At 43.2% G+C, this 16,595-nt stretch overlaps 1 gene segment (V, D, J or C); it reads right to left on the reverse strand.

The window, feature by feature from the left end:
• LOC309508960 (immunoglobulin kappa variable 4-1-like) overlaps nt 1-5,101 on the reverse strand; it is a 112,539-nt gene extending 107,438 nt beyond the window's left edge. Inside the window, exon 1 of the V gene segment in view lies at nt 4,948-5,101.
• Between the last annotated feature and the right edge of the window lie 11,494 nt (nt 5,102-16,595).

The following is a 16,595-nucleotide window of genomic DNA, read 5'->3' on the forward strand; positions in this document are numbered from 1 at the left end:
TGAGCGTTTCCACTGTTGTCTATGTTCCTGGTTCTTGATATCTGCCCGTGTCCTGGTTTTCCCGTTCCTGTCTTACCCTCAGGATTTGTGTGTTTGTATGGACTGCCTGTGTATGACACTTGCCTGGATCTTGGATTACTCTAATAAACTGCATTTGGATCCTCAACCTTCTCTTCTCGGAGCAGTTCGTAACAGTAACTTTGAAGGTGTTGTTTATGCTCAAACAGCAACATTACACTCTAACTAAAGTTAGAAAAGGGAAATCATAAATAAATGTATAAATAAAGTAATAATTCCAGCGCTCAATAGGAGGGAGAGGCTTAGATATGTATCTGAATTATTGATCAATGCAGAAATAGACAGTTTTTCTATGAAACCAGTGTTTTCATCATTTAGTATATTAAAATGATATGGTAAGAAATACCAGTTTGCAATTTCATGATGCTGTTCATCACTCACACTAACAAATCAATGCATCTTCATCTAAAATATCAACGCATTGTGGTGAGAATGCGCTTCTTTGTGTTTTTATAACTCAATAAGCAATATCCATATGGAGAATTATCTTATTAATGATCAACTAAATGCTGTGAGAATATGAGCTAATGTCTAGTGCAGATATAGATCTTCATACATGTGAATAAGGTTGTTCTGAAGGGAATGAGCCAGTAGAGGTCAGTGATTATCTTCATTATCTGTCAGTGATCCTCTTCTTTGAGCGGATGAACTGCTGGATCATCAGGATGAGAGTCGAGGTCTAAGAGCAGCGCTGGCCTTCACTGGTGTGTGTTCATACAGGACTGTGTGTGTTTATACAGTGTAAGCTGATACTGTACTGACTGACTGATAAGGAGCAGAACCTGCCTGTAGTTTATAAAGAGATTGATCAGTGTTTGATGTTTTTATACTTGTAATTTGTCAGTATTATAGTTGTTTCTTACAGTATAACCACATCTTGATCCACATGTTGAGTCTCAAATAAAGCAACTAATGGAACTTTGTGCTTTTTAATCGATATCCCACAGTGATTATATTCACTAGTTCTCATGAAACTTTATTAAAAGGCTTCAGATGCAGTCGACAGGTAACTTGCTCTTGACTGTATTTGACAGATCCAATATGGCGAACGGCTGATATAGATCTCAGTCATATCACTGATCTAGAAGAGCACACAATCTCAAAGCTGTGCAGAGATCAGTCCGTCCGTCAGTTTCCAGCATATTTTTATTCTCCCTAAAGATATGAATATGAGGAATTTAAAACCAATACCACTGAGTCTCTGGCACCCTTATGAAAAGAAAATATATTTTCCATTCATGAACGATCAATATATTAAATGGTTTAACAGAATATTTGAAAATATACAGAATAATATATTGTGTTAATATATTACAATATATTGAATAATACATAAGGAATTGCCGCTTTTCATATATTGAAAAATATGCAATATACCATAATGTATGTAATTTTAAATTCAGTAATACTGAACTAGAAATCTGTTGTAACTCATTCCGTGAATGTGTGTGTGTGTGTGTGTGTGTGTGTGTGTGTGTGTGTGTGTGTGTGTGTGTGTGTGTGTGTGTGTGTGTGTGTGTGTGTGTGTGTGTGTGAACATACATTTACATTTATATGGGAACATGTATGTTCAATATATGTGCACAAAAATTAATAATATTTTATATTTATTTATATATAGCCATGGTCAGTGCATATATTGCAGTATATTGAAAAATATAAGCACTAGTTTCTCATATATGGAAATGTATTATGTAATATATCGCATTATATTTTGCAGTATATTCCCATATATTTTTGTTCTGTAAGGGCAGGGACACTGGTGGACTTTGTCTAGTTGTTTCTCTCAACATATGCTTTTATTTCTGACCTCTATAATCTAATAAAGAGTTTAATTTAGATGGTTTTATTTCAGATGCAAGTGTGACGATGTTATTTCAGATCCTCCTTTGAGCAGCTGCAGTTTCAGTTCAGCCACTGTGACTCTGACTGACGGAGGTTTGTGTACGACTCTTTATCACTGTGTGAACACTTCATCACCCACACAAACATTATTAGAATTTGTTCTGCAATGGAAACTCTGACAGTAATAATGTGCAGCATCTTCAGTCTGGACTCCACTGATGGTCAGAGTGAAATCACTGTTAGATCCACTGCCACTGAATCTAGATGGAGTTCCTGACTGGAGGCGGTTTGTAATATAAATCAGGAGTTTAGGAGCTTCTCCAGGTTTCTGTAAGTACCAGGACAAATATTCATCCCCATCATTGTACACATCTCTGCTGGTTTTACATTTGATATTCACAGTTCCTCCTGGTTGTTCTGCTGTTATTGAGGGACTCTGAGTGACGGTGATCTGTCCTCTACACTCTGAAACACAACAAGAAGAAAATACACTCAAAACTTTGACAATATACTTGAATAAATGAATTAATATCAAACTTGTGCTCCACAAACCTTGAGCAAACGCTGTGAGAGTCCAGATGAAGATGATGATGAAGGTCATGTTGATGAAGATTGTTGTGTGTGTCAGTGATGAAGTGTTAAACTCACAGCACTATAAACACTCTCACACACTGAAGATCTGATCAATATGCAAATGGAGAAATCTTTTATTTAAATGAGGCTCTAAATGAAAGTTCAGGAGGAGCTCGTTCTTCTCATCCTGTCAAACACAACATCAAATATATCATGTAATCATCATGATTCGCCAATAAGTGTGAACTTTAAAACCTCACTTCATCACGATACCATTTTATAATATATATGTTTGGCTTTATACTTTAATTGAGTTTGCTTCATAACTGATGAACTTTGCAACATTTAAAACTGTTATTTAACTAACTTGCATCAACACTGAACTCATTTAAGCTGAATAATGACACTATTACTTTACAGTTGAATTTATTATTAATAATAATAATATGTTTATTTTTATAGCGCCTTTCAAGAACCCAAGGTCGCTTCACAAAATAATACAAATAGTAGAATAGCAATCTGCTTATTAGGCTGTATCAAGCAAACACACAGAAAAGCAGATGGAAACAAACAAACACTACAAATAATGAACATAAGTCAGAGATAACAAACATATAAGCCTTTTTAGCAACATATACATTTCGGCAAAGTATGTAAAATAAAATAAAGGTGAGAGAGTGGTAGACAGAGAAATAGAATTGAAGATTATTTATTGAGCATGGTAAATATATGAGTTTTAAGTTCTGATTTGAAGATCTGGAGGTTGTCGATGGCACGAAGATTAGTAGGCAGTTTATTCCATAGCTTAGGGCCTACAACACTAAAAGCCCTACCACCCACAGTAGATAGTTTAAACCTGGGGACGACAAGCAAAAAGAGGCCGGGCAGGAAGCCCCATAAACAAAAGAAATATATTTGAAATATATTTTCAAAACATATTTTTAGAATATATGCAAATATTTGAAAGTGGCCCAATAAATATATTTTAGTTAAATATATGTAAATACATTTTCATATATGTTTACATATATGTTCATATATGTTTTAACTTTTGCAAATTGTTTCATTTGAAATATATTTTGATATTTAAAAAGTTAACATTTTCACAAACAAACAACACATTTTCAATTTTTTTTTTTAGATAGACCACTTCAGCTGTGGATGTGGGCATGGGAGATCGGACCAGCAACCCTTCGGTTACAAGCCCACCCATACACAAAAGAAATATATTTGAAATATATTTTCAGGATATATTTTGGAATATATGCAAATATTTGAAATTGGCCCAATAAATATATTTCATTCTTATATTTCATATATTTGTGTTATATTTCAGAATATATTTCAATGTATCTGGAATATATGCCACATATATTTTTGACACTTTTGGGGACCCATACAGAAAAAAATACTTTGAAATATATTCTGAAATATAACAAAAATATATGAAATATAAGTATGAAATATATTTATTGGGCCAATTTCAAATATTTGCATATATTCCTAAATATATCCTGAAAATGTATTTCAAATATATTTCTTTTGTGTATGGGCAAAGCCCTAACCAGTAGGCCACTATTTTTACAGAATTGAATACAGTTATTTAAAGAGACATGCAGAAAATTATGAAGGAAAAACGGACTAAAGGACAGATTTGGAAGCTGTAAAGTGAAGGATGAACGAATAACTGTCACTTTATCAGCAAAAAACTTTAAAAAAAAAATCTCACAAAGTTCTGCCAAAAGTTCCCCATGAAATTGGCCACTTGAATGAATTACTGAATTTATTGTAGAAAATAAAATAAATTTGTATGATTAGGAAGAAAAAATAATCATGCTTTATAAAAATACACGAACAATGAGAATAGATAAACCAACAATTATCTAAAAAAATTATCAAAATCATTTCTTATTAGTGACATTAAGTTCATTTTTGTGTTTCTTCACTGTTGAGTGTGAGAGTGTTTGAGCAGCTGCAGTTTCAGTTCAGTCACTGTGACTCTGACTGACGGAGGTTTTTGTACGACTCTTTATCACTGTGTGAACACATTACCACTGTGATAACTCTGACAGTAATAATGTCCAGCATCTTCAGTCTGGACTCCACTGATGGTCAGAGTGAAATCACTGTTAGATCCACTGCCACTGAATCTAGATGGAGTTCCTGACTGGAGGCGGTTTGCATAATAAATCAGGAGTTTAGGAGCTTCTCCAGGTTTCTGTAAGTACCAGCTGAATAAGTACACACTCCCACTAAAGTACACATCACTGCTGGTTTTACAGTTGATATTCACAGTTCCTCCTGGTTGTTCTGCTGTTATTGAGGGACTCTGAGTGACGGTGATCTGTCCTCTACACTCTGAAACACAACAAGAAGAAAATCAGCAGAATAAATGAATGATCTTTAAACAAGTAAATGTAAAGTAGTAAATGCAGTGAAAGTGAGTGTCACCGTTGAGGAGCAGCAGCAGAGAGCAGAAGATCAGTGTGTGTGTCCTCATCTTTACTGGGAATGAGTGAAACTGAAGGACAGAGATGTTGGATGAACAGTCTGACTGACAGACGCTGATATTGAGCTTCAGTCTCAGGGGTGGGACACAAATTCAAAGCCGTTTCCTCTCAAATTAAAATTTATATTTCAAATGACTGTGGGATTCGCTGTATATCATGTCTGCTTTAGAGAACTGATTTATATTTAGAATTATAAGGGGTGGTGGTGGCGCAATGGATAAGACACATGCCTTTGGTGTGAGAGACCCGGGTTGGAATCCACTGTGAGACACCAATGTGTCCCTGAGCAAGACACTTAACCCCTAGTTGCTCCAGAGGCGTGCGACCTCTGACATATATAGCAATTGTAAGTCGCTTCGGATATAAGCGTCAGCTAAATGAATAAATGTAAATGTAAATGTAAATGTAATTACATGATACATTTTTTAGTACTAGTGAATATTTATTTAACTGAGAATATTTTTAAACTGAATTCAGGATATTTGTGGTTTATGAATGAAAATGATTGTGATTTCTACTATATGACCATGTCTGACATCTAACTGTGTGTGTGTGTGTGTGTGTGTGTGTGTGTGTGTTCCAGCGGGTCCCTCCGTGTCTCCCTCCGTGTCTCTGCTGTCTCCCTCTTCTCTGCTGATCTCTGGAGACTCCTCCGCTCTGCTCTGCCTGCTCAGCTCTTACTCTCCACAGGGGGCGACGGTGAGCTGGACGCTGGACGGGTCAGAGGTCACCGAGGGGGTTCAGACCAGCGCAGAGAGCGAGCGGGACGGTCTCTACAGTCGCAGCAGCGTCCTGAGCCTCAGCAAAGCACGCTGGGAAGACACAGAGCGCTTCGTCTGCAGAGGAACACATGCCGGAGCTGCTCACGAGGCCTCGTTCCTCAAGAGCTCCGAGTGCTGATGTTTCTCCAGTGAAGACCAGCGTATCTGAGCGTCACGTGATTTACAGCTCAATACTGAAGCAGTCTGTCAATGTGCTGCCATTGCTGTTCATTCAATAAAGCTTCATCTGAACGCAAGCGCACATTTGTGTTGGACTGCATCATTGATCAGTGTGTCGTTCCTTCAAAGTCCTGCACTAAAGTTTCAGCGACTTTTGATTGATTGTAATTAGGGGTGTAACAATAATTACAGTGGATAGTGACAATATGTATCGTATTATTCACCCAAAATGAAAGTTTACGAAGTTTACAGGGTTTTCGTGTCACGACTACATTAAACTACTGGATATAATGTATAATAATGCAATGGGGGAATATTTGTGGGTCCTGATAATGCCAAATGTCTGATGTTACCAGTAAAAGTGGTCGACATTATTTTAGATATATCTAGTCAGAGACATCAAGCATATTCATCTGAAATAATTCAGTATTTTCAGCTTCAGAATCATAAATATTGTTATTCTGGTGTCTCTATTGTCCTGCATTGGGTTATCAGCACCAAGTCCAAGCCTATTCATTTACACACACAATGTTAAACCAAATGTACCATTTTGATGGAGTATGGCAATAATATGGTATTGTGAGTTCAGGATGGTGACATAAGGGTCTCGTTCCCCCCCTCATTGTAATAGTTGAGAACAGCTGCATTCAGCAGTAAATGTGAAATGAAGCTCTTGGGGTTTGAACATGGTCACTGGAGACGAGCTGCTCTATTCTGAGACCGTCACAATCACTAAACCTGACAATGCAAATGAGATTTACACCTCAAACTCACAGTTTCACTCTTTTACTGGTTCAATGCTCTGAACTGGAGCAGTTTCACTTCTGCTGATGGAGGGATGAGTAATAAATTAATTATAAGTTTGAGATGAAGCAGCTACTTGAAAAAGGCTCAAAAACATCTTTATGTTACTTATGATAGACAATGACTTTATATAAATTTAGAATAAGATATGCGTGCAATATAATCTACAAAAAAACTGTAAGACTTGAACTAGGAAAAATTTAATATTTTTCTTTAATTTTATATCAGGTTTTGTAGTTTTCTCGGATTCTGAGCATATTAGAGTCAAACTCGTCTGTCACAGATCACAGTCTAATGGAGTTAATTTCAGTCATAAGTCAGTTTTGAACACATGTGTAGTTCCTGTGTTTGTCCTCTGTGTGTCAGTAGTGTGTGTGTGTGTGTGTGTGTGTGTGTGTGTGTGTGTGTGTGTGTGTGTGTGTGTGTGTGTGTGTGTGTGTGTGTGTGTGTGTGTGTGTGTGTGTGGTCAGAGTAAAATCCACTGCCACTGAATCTGGAGTTCCTGACTGGAGGAGGTTTGTTAAATAAATCAGGATTTTAGGAGCTTCTCCAGGTTTCTGTAAGTACCAGGATAAACATTTATCCTCATTAATCCATCTGTTCACATCTCTGCTGGTTTTACATTTGATATTCACAGTTCCTCCTGGTTGTTCTGCTGTTATTGAGGGACTCTGAGTGACGGTGATCTGTCCTCTACACTCTGAAACACAACAAGAAGAAAATACACTCAAAACTTTGACAATATACTTGAAGAAATGAATTAATATCAAACTTGTGCTCCACAAACCTTGAGCAAACGCTGTGAGAGTCCAGATGAAGATGATGATGAAGGTCATGTTGATGAAGATTGTTGTGTGTGTCAGTGATGAAGTGTTAAACTCACAGCACTATAAACACTCTCACACACTGAAGATCTGATCAATATGCAAATGGAGAAATCTTTTATTTAAATGAGGCTCTAAATGAAAGTTCAGGAGGAGCTCGTTCTTCTCATCCTGTCAAACACAACATCAAATAGATCACGTAATCATCATGATTCGCCAATAAGTGTGAACTGTAAAAATGTACAATAATCATAGGCATTGTTTTCATCAATACCATTTTATAATATATATGTTTTGCTTTATACTTGAATTGAGTTTGCTTCATAACTGATGAACTTTGCAACATTTAAAACTGTTATTTAACTAACTTGCATCAACACTGAACTCATTTGAGCTGAATAATGACACTATTACTTTACAGCTGAAATTGTATTAGTTGAATTATTGACTTATTTTGCAACTTTAAAGTCGACATGAAATGAAAACTGCTCTAGTCTCTTCCTCCCTATTGTGATGTATAATCAAAAAATATAGATATAGAAAGACGATTCACTCCTATAGACCCTTTTCACATTTCCGGTTCCCCTTCGAGGGAACTCGCACTGCGTCGTCGTCGTGACGACACTATGGGAACGCCCCCAGCGTAACGCATCTGAAGTATGAATGAAATCTGTCCAATCCTGATTGGTGCTGCGTCATGACGTAGGAGATGACGGCATGCCCGGAAGATACAAAGGGACGCTGGCTCAAACACACGTTAGCTTTTTGCTCTTCAGCTAAGCGCTCTGTGTTCTGTGAGTCTTATTTGGTGTTGTTTGTACAAGCATTATTATCAAAATGGCAAGCGAGCAGTTTAAAAGGTGTGTGCACCCGTGTCCACGTTTCATTTCGGGCACGGACACACACCTCATGTGTGTGCATTGTCTCGGCGTGCAGCACGCTAGAGCGGCTCTCGAGGGAGCCGCTTGTAGCGAGTGTGAGAAGCTGCCGCTGAGGGTATTGCGCTCGCGGCTTGCTATATTTGATCAGCTCGGCCAAGCTCGCGAACCTCGTGGTTCTGGGCCCGCCGTTGCCGAGGCAGCGCGGCGCCGCAGATCATGGGGTTCGCAGATGGATCTTTCAGCGGGACATGGGACTGATTCGTCATCTTCCCAGTCCTCGTCTGAAGATTCTGACGCTCTCCTACCGATGCTTCAGCTATCAGGCTCTGAGGGGTCAGATGCTGTGAGCATCGAGGCGGGTGTTATGGAGCCCCATCCACCGCTTCATACACCCGCTCAAGAAGAGCTGGTGGAGGTTTTGACCCGCGCTGTGGCCAAATTAAATATAAATTGGCCACAGGAAGAACCTGTAGTCCAGCCATCTAGTAAACTGGATGAGAGGTTCTTTAAGCGCCGGGCTCAGCCTCCACGCCGGGGCCTTCCGTTTTTTCCTGACTTGCACAATGAGTTGTGCAAGTCGTGGGAAAAACCTTATTCAGCCAGGCTCTCCAATCCCCCAGTGCTCGATTTCGCTAATGTACTGGGGGCGGCAGAGTACGGTTATGGGAAGATCCCTCGGGTAGAGGAAGCTCTCGCGAGCTATCTTTCTCCCGAGGCCGCATCTTCCCTGAAGGCCCCGGTATTGCCCACCAAGCCATGCCGAGAAACATCTTCTCTGGTGGGCAGAGCTTTTATGGCGGCCGGGCAGGCTGGTAGCTGCCTGCATACCATGGCGGTATTGCAGGCTTATCAAGCTGATCTCCTCAAAGAGCTAGACGAAGGCGAGGGTCCTTCCCCTGATGATATTTTGGAGCTGAGGAAGGCTACTGATTTATCTCTACGCATTACCAAAGAGACGGCCCGTGCAATCGGCCGCTCTATGGCTGGTCTGGTATGCGTAGAGAGACATCTCTGGCTAAATTTATCAGGGATGAAGGAGAGGGAGAAGCACTTTCTTCTCGACTCTCCGATTTCGCCTTCTGGCCTCTTCGGCGGCGCGGTTGATTCCGTAGTCGAGAGGTTTCAGGAGGTGAAAAAGCAGTCAGCTGCCTTCCATCAGTATCTCCCTCGCCGTCCTAGCTCTTCGGGGAAGACTGCCGCAAAAGGGCAGTCTCAGCCGTCTACCAGCTCCTTGCACCGTCAGGTGCAGAAAGAGAGTGTCGCCGCCCGCGCCCCTCCTGAGGGAGCCTGGCAAAGGAGGCGACGCTCTCGAGGTAAGCCCTCCCAGCCTAAGGTCGATCTGAGGACCGTCCTTCAGGCGAAGAAGGCTTCCTCTAAGCGGTCCTAGGCGTGGCCGCACCGCTGAGAGCTGTCCCCCCCGGGATGGAGCGATTGAGGTCGCCTCCGTCCCGGAGCTCTCGGGGAATCAGTGCTGTGCTCCCGCCGTCCAGTACGCTTCGGGCCACTCTGATTTCCCGCGCACGCACGCCGCTCCAGCCGCCTCAAGTAAGACCTGCGGCTGGGCAGCGAACGCGTACGCACACCGAAAATCATTCTCGACTGCTCCCTGCCGGTCAGCCGCTTCAGGGGGTCGGGAACGAGGCTCGGTTGACACCCGAGGCCAGCCTCGAGAGGCTGGTTCCCTTAGTAGATTATCTCGGCGCATGGTCATGCCTTCCGAATATATCTGCGTGGGCCCTGCGTACTGTAGAGCTGGGTTACAGACTGCAGTTCAGCTCCCCTCCCCCGAAGTTCAACGGGGTGGTCTGGACTGTGGTCGGCCCAGAGCAGGTTCGGGTTATGGAACAGGAAGTTCAATCCCTGTTGGTCAAGGGGGCCATAGAACGTGTTCCTCTGCCAGACAGGGAGTCCGGGTTCTACAGCCGGTACTTCATAGTTCCCAAGAAGGATGGGGGGTTGCGTCCAATAATAGATCTCAGGCACTTGAATCGTTCTCTGAGGAGATTCAGGTTCAAGATGCTCACAATTCTAGCCATCGTGAGTCAGATCCAGTTCGAGGACTGGTTCGTCACGATAGATCTGAAGGACGCATACTTCCATATCTCCATCCTTCCATGTCACAGGAAGTTCCTGAGGTTCGCTTTCGGGGGCGAAGCGTACCAATATCGGGTTCTTCCCTTTGGCCTAGCTCTTTCCCCTCGCACCTTCACCAAGTGCATGGATGCAGTGCTGGCTCCACTGAGACTCCAGGGCATCCGTGTACTAAATTACATCGACGACTGGCTAATATTAGCCAAGTCATACGATATGGCAGTTCGACATCGAGATGTCGTTCTCGCTCATATCAGGTGCTTGGGGCTGAGACTCAACACGAAGAAAAGCGTGTTGACGCCCTCCCAGAGGACTACGTTCCTGGGAGTGGTATGGGACTCCACGACGATGCGGGCACAAATGTCTCCTGCTCGGGTGGGTTCCATACAGGCGTTGGTCTCCAGAGTGAAGCTAGGCCACAACCTCACTGTGAAGCAGTTTCAAATACTGCTGGGGCACATGGCAGCAGCGTCCAACGTCATACCTTTTGGCCTGCTACACATGAGACCCCTACAGTGGTGGTTGAGAGCCAAGGGGTTTTCCCCGAGGGGAAATCCGTTCCGTATGATCAGAGTAACGCGCAGATGCCTTCGTTCTCTCGTCATATGGAGGAAACCTTGGTTCCTGTCCCAGGGACCAGTACTGGGAGCATCATGTTGCCGGAAAACCGTTTCAACAGATGCCTCCCTTACTGGTTGGGGCGCGGTCATGGACGGCCGCTTTGCGAGAGGTCTGTGGGAGACCCGGCACTCTTCTTGGCACATCAATTGCCTGGAAATGCTGGCGGTCTACAAAGCTCTGAGGAGCTTTTTCCCAGACCTCCGCGGCCACCATGTCCTGATACGCTCGGACAACACTTCTGTAGTCGCGTATCTGAATCATCAGGGGGGTCTGAGGTCGCGCCCTCTATGCAGACTGGCACACCAGATCCTTCTGTGGTCCCAGGGGAAACTGTCGTCTCTCAGAGCGATGTACGTCCCCGGGGACCAAAATCAGGGAGCAGACATCCTGTCGAGGCAGGGGCTGAGGTCCGGGGAGTGGCGACTCCACCCAGAGGTGGTGGAAGCCATGTGCGTGAGATTCGGCCCAGTGGAAGTGGATCTGTTCGCGTCTCAAGAGACGTCTCACTGTCCACTGTGGTTCTCTCTCAGGCATCCAGCTCCGCTGGGGCTGGACGCCATGATGCAGACGTGGCCGAGGCTGCGTCTGTACGCATTTCCCCCGATCGCTCTGCTCCCGGGAGTCCTGGAGCGGGTCCGCCGGGAGGGGATCAGTCTACTTTTAGTAGCACCCCGCTGGCCGACCCGAGTATGGTTCTCGGACATTGTAGCACTGCTGGACGGCCTCCCGTGGCAGGTCCCTCTGAGGAGGGATCTGCTGTCTCAGGCAGGGGGCACAATATTCCACCCCCGGCCAGAGCTGTGGAACCTTTGGGTCTGGCCCCTGAGGGGGTTCGGTACCTAGAGGCTGGCCTTTCAGCAGATGTTGTCGAGACCTTACTCAGCTCCAGGGCTCCCTCTACCAGGAGACTGTACAGCCTGAAGTGGAATGTGTTTTCCACTTGGTGTAGAGAGCGTGAGGTGGACCCAGTTAACTGCCCAGTGGCTTCAGTGCTGGAGTTCCTCCAAGATCGCTTCTCCGCCGGTCTTACCCCGTCCACACTTAAGGTGTATGTGGCTGCCATTGCGGCTTTCCACTCGCCTATAGGTGATGGGCCCTTGGGGAGGCACCATCTGGTTGTACGTTTCCTCCGTGGGGCTCGGAGGATGAGGCCTGCGGCTCGCTCCAGAGTCCCAACCTGGGACCTGGCGGTGGTACTTGAAGGGTTGGCTGAGGCCCCCTTCGAGCCACTGGAGTCGGCTGAGGCAAAGAACCTGACCCTTAAGGTGGCCTTTCTCCTTGCTATCACTTCTCTGAGGAGAGTGGGGGATCTCCAGGCCTTGGCGATATCGCCAACTTGCCTGGAGTTTGCCCCTGGCGGAGTTAAGGCCATCTTACATCCTAGACCGGCCCAAGGTGCCATCTAATGTGGCACGGTCAGTGGTTCTTCAGGCATTCCATCCTCCACCTCACGTGACGGCGGAAGAGGGGAGACTTCACCTGCTCTGCCCGGTCAGAGCCCTGAGAGTGTACCTTGAGAGGTCCTCTCAGTGGAGGAAGTCAGACCAGTTGTTGGTGTGCTTTGGTTCACCCAAGAAAGGGCTGCCTGCATCCAAGCAGACAATCAGTAATTGGATTGTTCAGGCTATAGCCATGGCTTATCAGGTGCGCAGTTTGCCTTCACCTATAGCTGTGAGGGCTCATTCTACCAGGAGCATGGCCTCCTCGGTAGCCCTCCTTTCTGGAGCCTCGCTTCAAGATATTTGCGAAGCGGCTGGGTGGGCCACTCCACACACCTTCATAAGATTTTATAGTCTGCAACTCCCTGTGACGCCTGGCGCCAGAGTGATCGCGTCCTAAGTGTGCCTGGTCTCCCAGCTTCACACTAGGGTGGCGTGCTTACGGTGTGGCATAGTGGGCATTGCGTTCCCATAGTGTCGTCACGACGACGACGCAGTGCGAGTTCCCTCGAAGGGGAACGTCTCGGGTTACGACTGTAACCCTTGTTCCCCGAGAAGGGAACGAGACACTGCGTCTCGTCGCCACACCTATCACGTTCAGAGCGCTTGCTTCATCGCAAAGTAGCTAACGTGTGTTTGAGCCAGCGTCCCTTTGTATCTTCCGGGCATGCCGTCATCTACTACGTCATGACGCAGCACCAATCAGGATTGGACAGATTTCATTCATACTTCAGATGCGTTACGCTGGGGGCGTTCCCATAGTGTCGTCACGACGACGACGCAGTGTCTCGTTCCCTTCTCGGGGAACAAGGGTTACAGTCGTAACCCGAGACGGTTTCCCAGAAGCAGAAGTCGTCATAGCTGGGTAAAATTCTACAGTGGTGAATGAGAGAATACATTAAATATTTTTGTGTGTGTTCCCATTTGCTCAAATAGCAAAAGAATAACTCAACAACAGTGTTTTCACAACTTTCAACAAAAAAAAGAGGAAAAAAATAGAGATTGTTAATGGCAGTCTGAAGAGAGAAAGATGTCAACTTTACCATCACTCCCACAGCCTTTAGAAACACCCTCACAGCAGCGTCACAGCATTAACTAGTTATTTATTTATTTTTGTAATTTGATGCAAAACAATAGTATAGTGTTATAAATGTACATAAAAAAAATTAAAAAAAAGGAAATATAAAAAACTTTGCAAGATTCACGATGCTGATGACCGTTAAAACGCTGTGAAAAGGGTCTTGGATGCCCGAAATAGCTATCCGGAGGAGTTGCAAATATGGCCGCCGAGTGAACAGGCTTTCCTTGAAAGGGACTTTGGTATAATCGAGTGAAACGGAACAAGAACAAATGAAGGGCGGGGCTTGATTTTGTCCGTGGGGAATTGATTAGATGATTATGGTTTGCTGTTGGTGGATCTCATGTGAGTGACAGGTCACCTCGCCCTCATCATCAGAGAAGAGAAGAGATGTCTTTGCAAAAGGGAGGGGTTATTTTTATTATTTTTTATTTAAGTTTATCTTTTAAGTTGTGCATGGAAAAATATTTTATAATAATAATAAGTTGGACTCCTCAACCACTACCACCAATGTGGAGCTCCACCTGGAAGATGCAACAGCAGCCATATTGCACCAGAACGCCCACCACACACCAGCTGATTGGTGGAGAGACAGAGTGATGAAGCCAGTCAGTATATATAGGCATGATTAGTAGGCCATGATGGACAGAGGCCGATGGGCAAATTTGGCAAGGATGCTGGGGTTACACCCCTACTCTTTTTCCTAAAGGACATCCTGGGATTTTTTTATGACCACAGAGAGTCAGGACCTCGGTTTAACATCTCATCTGAAGGACGGTGCTTTTTGACAGTATAATGTCCCCATCTCTATACTGTGGTGTTATAGTGAGCGCCCCCTGCTGGCCTCTTCCAGCAGCAATCTAGTTTTCCCAGGAGTCTCCCATCCAGTCTCAGCCCTGCTTAGCTTCAGTGGGCCAGTCTTGGGCTACAGAGTGATATGGCTGATGACTTTAACTACAAATGAATCTGTGAGTTTTTTTTTTTAAACTCATGCTTGCAATGGAAGTTCGTTAGGCCAGCGAGAAGCACCTTTAATGTTTAAAAATATGCATCACATTATTTGGAAAGTGTCATTTTTTAAACATTACACATTTTATACCTTAATCACATTAACTTAAAATTGTAAAAAAAATTAATTAAATTAAAATTAAAAAAATGTTTAAGGTATAGGGTGAATAGATCAAAAGTGTGATAGAAGATAAATGTCAGACCAGGTCTCGTCTTACAGGATGTTGAATGGAAATGCAAATGAGTTGCACTAAAATGAGCTCTATGAAACGGCATGTGATAAGATGTTATGATAAGAGCTGCTGTTTCCTTCACTGGATAGGGATTCAGCTAAATACTGAAGATATAGTGGATGGACCAAATGTGAACGTTTAAGAATCTACTCTGCACACTTATGCAATTTAAATGAGAAAGCCTTGTTGTTTTGAATTTTAACACAGTTGAAGTAGGAGTTAGAAGCCAGTGAGCAGCCAAGTCACCTTTATTTCTATAGCGCTATATACAATACAGATTGTTTCACAGTGATAAATGATTCAGTGATGCAAAACAGAATTCATTTTGGCTGTACAGCAGAAAATAGTGTCATTGTTCGGCTGAAGTCAGTTCAGTGTTTATTCAGTTCCGTTGTAAAGATCATCAATTATTATTTTAGTTAATGTGACCCCTAGGGGGCGCTCCGACTCACACAATTTGAATATCCAAACTAGAAAACCCAAACCGCGCTCCCCTTTAAACTATTTAGGCAGGTTGTATCCAATGAAGGAACAGAAAATGGGACTGATGTAATCAAATATAATTTTATTAAACACTAGACAATAATATATGATTGGCAATCAGAGCAGACAAATGTTCCCCGTAGGTAACAGTGAACAATTCTACAATAAATAGATCAGAGTGAATAAAAGTCTCATAATAAATGAGTTACAGGATATAAAGTCTAACAATAACAAAGACTACAGTGAATAAAGTCGAATAAATAGATACTGTTCACATACACACACTCCAACACTGCAAGAGACACTTCAAACCAAATCGGCCGTGCATACGCTAACACAGCATTTCACACTAGTGAACATTGCAAAATAGACACTGTCCCCAAAGGAGATATTGCACAATGCCCATAGGCCGAATATTGGAATATAATGATTGCCAAACTGAGAAACAAAACACAAAACATTTAAATTAACAAGCTACTGCAAGACACACACACAAACATCCAAAGAAATTAAAAGTAAAACAGAATGATTAAACCCAGGAAAAACAGTGGCTAGTGACAGACAGAGGCAATCCTCAGTTTTCTTTGGACACCAGCCTAGATGAATTAGAGCTATATGCCCCGTAACAATAAAGTTAAACGGTGTGGATGACTAATAGCTGTGCACTCTTCCCAGTGTTGCTTGTTGCTGCAAACCCATATAGAATCACTACTCGCTATTATGTGAGTAAGTTTCTATAGACTCGTAACTGCTGGTACCATTTACTGGTCACCATACACGCAGGCGACAGACCGAGGTTCTCCCATTTACACAGTCAAGTCAAGTCAAGTCAAGTCAAGTTTATTTGTATAGCGCTTTTCACAATACAGATTGTATCAAAGCAGCTTCACAGTATTAAATTAAAATAATACAACAAAGTTTGTTTCAAAAGGAATTTATTGATTGATCAAATTAAATTAAATATCCCCAAAATATCCCCACACAGCCAATACACCAAGAGGCTCACTCTTCAACTCATACCGCATTGCTTTTCTGTTCATGTCTCACGACACATTTAAAGGGACGCGTCACTTACGCCACCTGATCCAAATAATCAGTGCCAATGAGCAGGCCTTAAAGGTACACTTCCCATCTCAACCACCCTACCCGCTACATTAATATAATCTATAAAGCAGCTTTGGAGAAA

The sequence above is a fragment of the Leuciscus leuciscus genome, assembly GCF_965113295.1.
Source record: "Leuciscus leuciscus genome assembly, chromosome: 11".
NCBI classification, from domain to species: domain Eukaryota; kingdom Metazoa; phylum Chordata; class Actinopteri; order Cypriniformes; family Leuciscidae; genus Leuciscus; species Leuciscus leuciscus.